Raw genomic sequence first — 9,374 nt, 5'->3', positions numbered from 1 at the left:
ACTGCTCAGGAGTTCGAAGCGTTTCATTATTTTTCAAAGTGAGCTAGTTTGACTCATCACTGCAGTGAACTCCAACTACACCTGACCCCCAAAATACTTACCCCACAGGATGGAGCAGTTTTATTTTCTGTAAAGAGAAAGATCTTTAGGACAGGGAAAGGATTTCAGAGTACCTCTTTAACCACTTCCTTACTGGGCACATATACCTCTTCCTGACCAGGTGAAATTTCAGCTTGTGGCACTGCATCACTTTAACTGACAATTGCGCGGTCGTGCGACGTGGCTCCCAAACAAAATTGACGTCCTTTTTTCCCCACAAATAGAGCTTTCTTTTGGTGGTATTTGATTGCCTCTGCGGTTATTTTTTGCGCTATAAACAAAAATAGGGTAGTGGGAAAATACTGCGCAAGTCTAAGTTGAGTATGGAATAATTGATATCCAATTGTAAACCAATTCCAAACGATATTGAAATCGGCGAGTGAAAAAGTGCTGCTGCAGCAAAAAAATGTCAGATAAAACAAACAGAATATATAAAAATTGAGCTGCGCTGCGTGAACTAAATATCAGATAGAGTGATCAAAAATTATGACATATGAAAGAAAACACACATTGATAATAAAGTGACAAGTGCTTTTGCGCTAAAATGGATCCTAAATGAGTGAATCCACCAAAAATATATAGTGCAGCAAAACCTAATTATGTTTACATGACATAAAACAGGAATATAAATAAATGGTGATTCTGCGCAACATATCACACTAATGGAATAGTGATATCACATAAGCAAGATAAATGTAAGAGCTGACAAATAATCAGCATATAGTATTAAATGCAAAGAGAATAGTGAGTCCAAATATAAATATATATATACTCAAATAGTGAATAGTGAGTCCAAAATATATAATACTCATAAGGCGAATGTGCAAAAATATATATATAAAGAATATTGTGCAAAAAAACCGGAATGGAAGTTCAATCCCAATAGTAAACACAAATCAGCTGTCAGGGCAGATATTCTGAATGCACTGGATGAAGGTGAGCACCAGCTCTATGGTGTGAGTGCACGGCCGTGCGATAGAAGATAAACCAGATCCCTGGCTGAGCTCCCGGGACTCTTACCTCTCAGCCCTCCTAAATGGGCATTGATGTACAGGTCACTCGCAGCCTTCTATGGGTGGTCCCTGATGTTTCCTCTCTTGATCTGATGGATCCTTCCTTAATTGGGACAGATGCTCCTCGAAACCAGATGGATGATGTGGGTTATAAGAGAGAGAGAGAGAGGGGACTCCCATAGTGAGGCAACGTTTGGTGCAGGTAAAATATGTTTGAGGAAAAACCTGCACTTACATTAAAAGAAAAATAAAAGTGCAACGAGGAAACAAACAAGCGGCGTTTGAATCGCCAGCTTACGTCACTCCGGGTGTACGTCCTCCAATTCCTACGCGTTACGACACCACGTGTCTTCGTCTGGGGAATCCCCCAGACGAAGACACGTGGTGTCGTAACGCGTAGGAATTGGAGGACGTACACCCGGAGTGACGTAAGCTGGCGATTCAAACGCCGCTTGTTTGTTTCCTCGTTGCACTTTTATTTTTCTTTTAATGTAAGTGCAGGTTTTTCCTCAAACATATTTTACCTGCACCAAACGTTACCTCACTATGGGAGTCCCCTCTCTCTCTCTCTAACCCACATCATCCATCTGGTTTCGAGGAGCATCTGTCCCAATTAAGGAAGGATCCATCAGATCAAGAGAGGAAACATCAGGGACCACCCATAGAAGGCTGCGAGTGACCTGTACATCAATGCCCATTTAGGAGGGCTGAGAGGTAAGAGTCCCGGGAGCTCAGCCAGGGATCTGGTTTATCTTCTATCGCACGGCCGTGCACTCACACCATAGAGCTGGTGCTCACCTTCATCCAGTGCATTCAGAATATCTGCCCTGACAGCTGATTTGTGTTTACTATTGGGATTGAACTTCCATTCCGGTTTTTTTGCACAATATTCTTTATATATTTTTGCACATTCGCCTTATGAGTATTATATATTTTGGACTCACTATTCACTATTTGAGTATATATATATTTATATTTGGACTCACTATTCTCTTTGCATTTAATACTATATGCTGATTATTTGTCAGCTCTTACATTTATCTTGCTTATGTGATATCACTATTCCATTAGTGTGATATGTTGCGCAGAATCACCATTTATTTATACACATTGATAATAAGTGCATAACACCCATATGAGTAATGCTGATCAAAGTTCATGTGAAAGAAAAATATAAATATATTAAGTGTGCATGCATATAAACCTGTGATTTATATTGGAATTGCATGGAGATTGAACACTTTATGAACTTTTTTGGATTCATCACATGTGTTTTGCACTGAGGTTTATATGCATGCATATATAGTATATTTATATTTTTCTTTCACATGAACTTTGATCAGCATTACTCATATGGGTGTTATGCACTTATCAATGTATGTTTTATTTCACATGTCATAATTCACCAAGCGACAATTTTGAAATAAAAAAAAATATTTTTTACTTGTTGCTGTAATAAACAGCCCAATCTTTAAAAAAAATACATTTTTTTCTCAGTCTAGGTGATACGTATTCTTCTACATATTTTTGGTTAAAAAAAAAAATCGCAAGAAGCGTCTGGTTTGCGCAAAAGTTATTGTGATCGGAGCCTGAATACTGGATAGTAACCAGCGCCCAACCCTAGCTACCTGAGGTGTGCCGTGGTCGCCCGTGAGGGTACGCCTAAAAGAGGGCAAAGAGACACCAATTTAGGTACAGTAAATAGTTTAATGACAATAGAACAGAAACATGCTTAAACCAACAAAACCGCAAAAGCCTGCCTAACCTCTGCGTGGGGGTCTGGGACGTAACGATGGAAACATGAGGATCGCCAGCGGCCCATGTACTTGATGACATGAGCCGGGACCCCATGCCTGGAAGCTGCGCCAATCCTGAAGGAATGCCCCGAGAACCTACCAGGGTTGAATCCCAACATCCCAATCAGAATTCTAACGTGGGAAATAAACTGGGGTGTGGAGAGGGCCAAGGTAGGAAAGGGAAGCAAGAGGCTCTCAGGGGGAGCCGCGGCCAACGAACCCATAAGCCGATCCAAGACCTTCACTGGACACCAGGCCATGTTGGAACTGTAAAACTTGGACGATGAACCCCTGCCCTACCTGCCTGTTCTTGTTGTTGGGCAGCTGTAATGCAAAATGATCCGGCCACCTGGTGAGATCCCCTCTGCGGAGAACCAGGGAGTGGAGCCCAGCTCTAGCTACCTCCCCTGGTCTGAGGAACCTGAAAAAACAGAGGAACACCGCAGCCTCCAGGACCAAGCTGGGACCCACCCCAAAAGGTGACAGGGCCAGCAAATCCGCCAACCCTCGCATCATTGACCCGGAGATTGGCAAAGGTGTCACCACCGGCCTCCCCTGTGCCTTCTGGATACCCCTGAGCATGGCTCTGACGGGATAAGCAAAAATGGACGGTGATGCAGGTTGTGCCAGAGAAAAGTAATGCTGAATGCCTGCTAGGTACAATTTGATGGTATTATGAGACAGACATGGACTATCATGACAAAACGCCATGAAAGCCAACATATAACTGACATCATATCCCTTGGTGCTAGGGTAAATGGACGTGAATTTACAAAAATATCTCCAAGCCGTGCCATAAGCCCTGCGTGTGTTGCAGGCCAACGAACCATGGATAAGGTCAGCTGCCCGAGACCCGAGGGTTCTTAGTCCAACCTCAGCTGGGCAAAAGGCGGCACCGGCAAGCCCCTCCGATCTGCCTCTGGATGCTGCCGAAAGAAATGCGGGAAATCAGACCTGGACAATGCGTCCGCTGCCCCATTCTCCACCCCACTAACAAATTCCCCCCGAAAGTGAAAATTAAACCTGAGACCCAACCAAGTCAGCCTGCGCATGAATGCCATGATTGAGAGGGAACCTGACCTCCCCTTGTTGATGATAGCCGCAGTGGCGACATTGTCGGTGAAAAACACAACTGTATGACCAGACCACGAGGGCCCCCAGGTATATGCTGCGGCCACAACAGGGATGATCTCGAACAAAGCGGACGTCCGGGAAAAACCCGGAATATCCGCCACCTCCGGAAGCCAGGGCCCCGCGAGCCACTGCCGCCCGAAAATGGCCGCGAAACCCACTGACGCAGCGGCATCGGAAAACACCCTGGGGGAGGCTGGGGTGGGGAGTCAAATGAATAAGGACACCCCATTCCAGTCCCGCAAGAAAAGATCCCACATAAGCAGGTCCGCCCTGGCATCGGCTTCCAACCGTACCCTCGAGTCAGCGTCTCGGAAGAGCGGCAGGAGTGCCAACAGGCGAGAAACAAAAGACCTACCCTGCGGGATAATGCGCATGGCAAAATTCAGCATGCCTAAGAGACTGCAACTTCCTCTTAGAACACACTGGGGATCTAACAAAGCCATGGATGACCCCACGGATCCTGACCAGCTTGTCCTGCGGCAAGCCAGCAACCATCCGTACTGTGTCCAATGTGATCCCTAGGAAGGTAACCGTGGTGGCTGGACCCTCCATCTTGTGGGCAGCCAAGGGGACATTCAGATCCCTGAACAGTTCGGTGAGCGTGGCAAGATCCCTAGGTGCCTGAGCCGGGCTCTCTAGCAGCAAGAAATCATCCAGGTAGTGCATAACCTTGCCACACCCAAACTGTTCAGCCAACACCCAGTTGAGCGCCGAGGCAAACGTGTCAAAAAGCCACGGGCTACTTTTGGATCCGAATGTCAACTTGGTCGCGAAAAAGAACTGCCCCCGTCATTTGATGCCGTACCACTGCCACAGAGACGGCATGATAGGGAGGAGCTTGAAGGCATCGGAGATTTCCGCCTTGGATAACCAAGCTCCTGCGCCTAACTGCAATATGTGCTGGATGGCAGAGTCCACAGAAGCGTACTTTAATGCAAACTCCTCCGACGGAACGAGGGAGTTCAAACTGGGTATAGGTGATAAATGAGCAGACAGGTCGTACACCAAGCGATATTTATTTGAAAATTTACCCTTCGCCACCCCAACAGGACTCACCCTCCACATGACAAACGGCGAGGACAAAAACGGCCCAATGACGAAGCCCTTGGCCAACTCCACCCCTAGCAACTCATCAATTAACTCGGGGTTAGTGGTGGCAGATACCAAATTAGCACACTCGTGCAACTGAGATGGAAGGGTGATAAGGCCAGTGTGGAAACCCTCCTCAAACCCATCCACCAAAAATCGCCTGGGAAGGGTGACGTGCTAACCAGAAGTCCAACCGCGGGATGTTCACCTGGCTTAGTCAGGAAGCCCCTGAGGGCTTGACCGGGCAGGCAGTTTTGGGGTGCGCCCTAAAACAAATCGCACAGACGTGCAACAACCTGCATTGGTTAGGCTCCATTCACATCTAGGCAGACAAATTTGCGACGTTTTGTCCCGCGAATTGCGGCGGCAAATAGCGGCGTTTTGTACCGCGATTTGCGGCGACAAAACGCAGCGATTGTCCGCCTAGAAGTGCCCCTAGATGTGCCCCTCTATGGAGATGGTTCCCGAACGCCCGGACCTTTTTTCAGGTCGGCAGGCGTTCGGCGTGGAGATGTGAACCATCTCCATAGAGGGCAATGTCTTTTCATCCCTCTGGCGGCAGCGGCGTCGCACTACAGGCGACAAAATGCCTAGATGTGAATGGGGACTTATAGTTGCAGGTCGTGTAGTTATAGTTGCGATTTCCCTAACACATGGATAGGCCTGCCAAGCTTGTCCACCAGGCCCGACGGGCCTGAAGAAGACCCGCCTGACCCAGGCCTGCTAGCCCCAACCGCCCCCAGATGATCAACATTAGGACACCAGTTAGCGGTGTGTGCGGCAGACTGGCAGGTGGCACACGTTGGAGACTTCTGGCTAGCAAAATGCCTGCAAAACAGTTCAGTGTCCATGATGCTCCAACATGAAACCACCTGAAACTGCGCCCACATGGCCGCGACTTTGGTGGAAAAGGACCTGTGGTAGTCGTAGAACGAGCTACCGCCATACTTGTGAGCCAAATCCACGATTTTATGCAAATACAGGTCCAACTCCTCCCTCCTGGCAGGACTAACCCCACAAACAATGTCCCTAAAAACCCCGAAGGCAAGGACGAACTCGGCAATAATGAGCTTGCGGTTTAACCTGGGATCGCGGGTCCTGAGGACCACCGAGACCTCCCCGCAGGCATACGCCTTGTTCTCCACCACGTCCTGCCACGCAATGAGGAGCGAGGCCAAATTGACGTCCTTGCCTTCTAGGATATCTTTCTTGAGGTTGGCCGGGATAAAATGGGCACGGGAAATGGACGGAACCGTACCAGAACTAGCGGGAATAGCCAGAGGAGACTGCCCATCAGTAACCGCAGCAGGGACAGCCGACGGCCCAGGAACCGAGACAGCTGCCGGGATCTCCGCACCGACTGGCCGGGCCTCCAACACATCCATCCTGTCCTGCAATAGTTGAACTGAGGATGAAAGGGTGTTCAGCACTGTGTATTTGTGTCAGAGCGGTGAGCAGGGACGCCTGCTCAGCACTGGTGGATGGCTGCGGTAGGGACTGAGTAGGGAAAAGGAGTCTAAACAATTTCGCCTTTCTGGCCGAGGCCGCAAAAGGAATGCCCCTGGAACGGAGCTCGGCCATGAGCCTGGGAATAGTCCAGTTTCTTAAAGATGGCGAACTGCCCTGCTCCGAGCCCCTGGTCGGTGTGGCCGGGATAAACCCAAGATCCTCGCTCTCTGACACGTGAGACATGTTCAAATCTGCGAAAAAACAACCAACAAGTCAACTATGCCACCCAACCTGACAACCCCGCAACAACCTTATGTATGGTGCTGCTACCGAAAACATAGCGCATGAGAAACTAATGACCATGACCCCCTGCGTGAATGTAGCGCGAGCCCGAGCACCTGTGGCGCTGCACAGGTAATTAAAAACGCACACTCAGGGCTTAGAACCTACAGACCGTGGTAGGCAGAAATAGGCATGTAAGTGTGGTGCAACGTATGATGTATGAATGTACAGGCGAGTCGATTGTGAACAATCAATTAAAAACAAAAACTCAGCCCGTACTGATCCGAAGACGTGACGGATCTGATTATGTAAAATTTAACTAAACCCCCTTGAAATGTAAAACAGACACACCTTGCTGTCGCAGACACAGCTGAATCCACCTGCGAAAAACATCATGAATAATTAGCCATACGATAACCACTGACCTGCCATCACCCCCCACCCAGAGTGAACGTGCTCTGCGGTGGAGAAAGAAAAGTGACCCTGGGCAGGATGCACCCAGTAACCTTGTGCCTGCCGTATGAGAGGACATGGCCCAGAGCTGATGTGAGGCCGCAGAGCCTGTTGCATGTAAGCCAGATACAGACATGCTAAGACCTGACCCAGCAAACTACCACGTTGCGCCAGAAGTGAGGCTGTTGCAAAGGAACCTGTGACCCCCAGAAGCCAAAGGAGTAGGCACCGTGCTGCCGTGACCTAAATGTGAACAGCCCCCCTAACAACTCACCAGGGTGACTAAGCGGTGAGTAGTGACCCCCACCCTCCCCTTGCATACCCACTCTGGACTCACTCTGCTCCTGCCACAGCCGGGCCCTGCCACCCACCAGCCGGAACCCCTGACACCGACATCCCTGGTACAAAGCATGTGGCTCAGAGAGGGCCGACTGACTGTGCACTGTGGGACTACAGGTCCCAGCAAGACCCATGACGCTTGCGGGGAACTGCTGCTAACAACCACCGCCCCCCAGTGTACCCCTGAAGCAGAGGCCAAGACTACCGACACCGTGCCCCTCCCCCTACCCAGAAGCAGCACTTACCTTCACGCACCTGCAGGGAGGGAAAAAAAAAAAAGACACCCTGCGCGAGGGGTGGAGGAGACAAAAATCATGCCGACCACTTGCAAAAAGCCCCAACAAACCCCCCCTCCGCATCCACCTTCCAGCCCCCCCCAGACATACCTGACCAGGGAGTAGCGAGGGAGCGCACACGGAGGACGCACCAGCCGGAGTGCACCGAAGGGAGGGGAGCAAGCCCACACACACGCCGACATGGGCGAACGCTGCCAGCCGACGGCATTTGACCGCCCACGATGTCCGGCAACGACCGAATGGAGGATACCCGGAACCGGAAGTGACGCGTGCTGACCCCTGCAACCCGGAAGCAGCGCCGACGCGTGCTGGGAGAAGAGGAGGAGAATAAGAAGCCCCACGCTCTTCCCACAAACCCAGGCAAGCCAATGGCTAGCCTTACCACTTGCGCTTACAAAATAGGGGACATAATTATTTTTTATTATCTTTTTTTACTACTAATGGCGGCGATCAGCATTTTTTTCGTGACTGCGACATTATGGCGGACACATCGCACACTTTTGACACATTTTTGGCGCCATTAACATTTATACAGCGATCAGTGCTATAAATATGCACTAATTATTGTATAAATGTGACTGGCATTGAAGGGGTTAACACTAGGGGGTGAAAAAGGGGTTAAATGTGTACCCTGAATTGTGTTCTGTGTGTGGAGGGAGGTGACTGGGGGAGGTGACCGATCTATGTCCCTATGTACAAGGGACACAGATCGGTCTCCTCTCTCCCCTGACAGGACATGGATCTCTGTTTACACAGAGCTCCACGTCTTGTCCCTGTAGCCGGCGATCCCGAGTGCCTGGCGCACATCATGGCCGCCAGGCACTCACATCGGCATCTCAGCGATGCGGCGAGCACGCGCACCGCCGACTGCGCGCGCAGGCCGTAAAAACACGGCCGTCGGGTAGTGGTTAAATAGACAAACTCAGAATATATTTCTCAGTCACAATATACCACTCAGTCACAGAATATCAGACTGGGGCGGTAAGATGTCATCACAAAATTCTACAAAACATGAAATATTTGTACCTGGAGCAAGGTTACTCAACGTACCTGTACATGAAACCCAGTTGGTGTCGCCAGAGTGCCAGGGATACCTACAGGGAAATTTGACTGTCAGAATCTCCCAGCAAGTGTACATATGTAAAGCAGTTTATATCCTAAATTTCAGAGCACATCCCTTAATGTGGACAATCAGAACAAACCACTCAGTCACCAAACATCAGACTGGGGCGGTATAAAAGTCATCATGATGTCAATTGTGCTCACTATCATATTTCTGCTAAAGTTATTTAAATTAGCTGCGTAGCTTCTAGAATAAGCCAACTCCATAAGCTTTCAATTTTTTTGCATTTATAAGCAACTCAGAAATGCAGCTTTAGGATCAAAGTAGCAATGAGGTAAAATACGTCATTTATTTATCTCAT

The 9,374-nt window shown here is 49.0% G+C and overlaps 3 non-coding genes across 3 annotated transcripts; all 3 read right to left on the bottom strand.

The window, feature by feature from the left end:
- LOC120918055 lies at positions 1–65 on the bottom strand. The gene has a single exon (XR_005744268.1). It is a non-coding gene; the product is annotated as a small nucleolar RNA SNORD29 (small nucleolar RNA).
- An 8,819-nt stretch (positions 66–8,884) lies between these two features.
- On the bottom strand, positions 8,885–8,952 carry LOC120918096. The gene has a single exon (XR_005744306.1). It is a non-coding gene; the product is annotated as a small nucleolar RNA SNORD31 (small nucleolar RNA).
- Positions 8,953–9,136: 184 nt separating this feature from the next.
- Positions 9,137–9,204, bottom strand: LOC120918081. The gene has a single exon (XR_005744292.1). It is a non-coding gene; the product is annotated as a small nucleolar RNA SNORD31 (small nucleolar RNA).
- Positions 9,205–9,374: the final 170 nt, after the last annotated feature.

The sequence above is a fragment of the Rana temporaria genome, chromosome 11 (assembly GCF_905171775.1).
Source record: "Rana temporaria chromosome 11, aRanTem1.1, whole genome shotgun sequence".
Lineage (NCBI taxonomy): Eukaryota > Metazoa > Chordata > Amphibia > Anura > Ranidae > Rana > Rana temporaria.
Note: the sequence above shows the minus strand (reverse complement) of the source record. Positions and strands in the feature narration are given on the sequence as shown.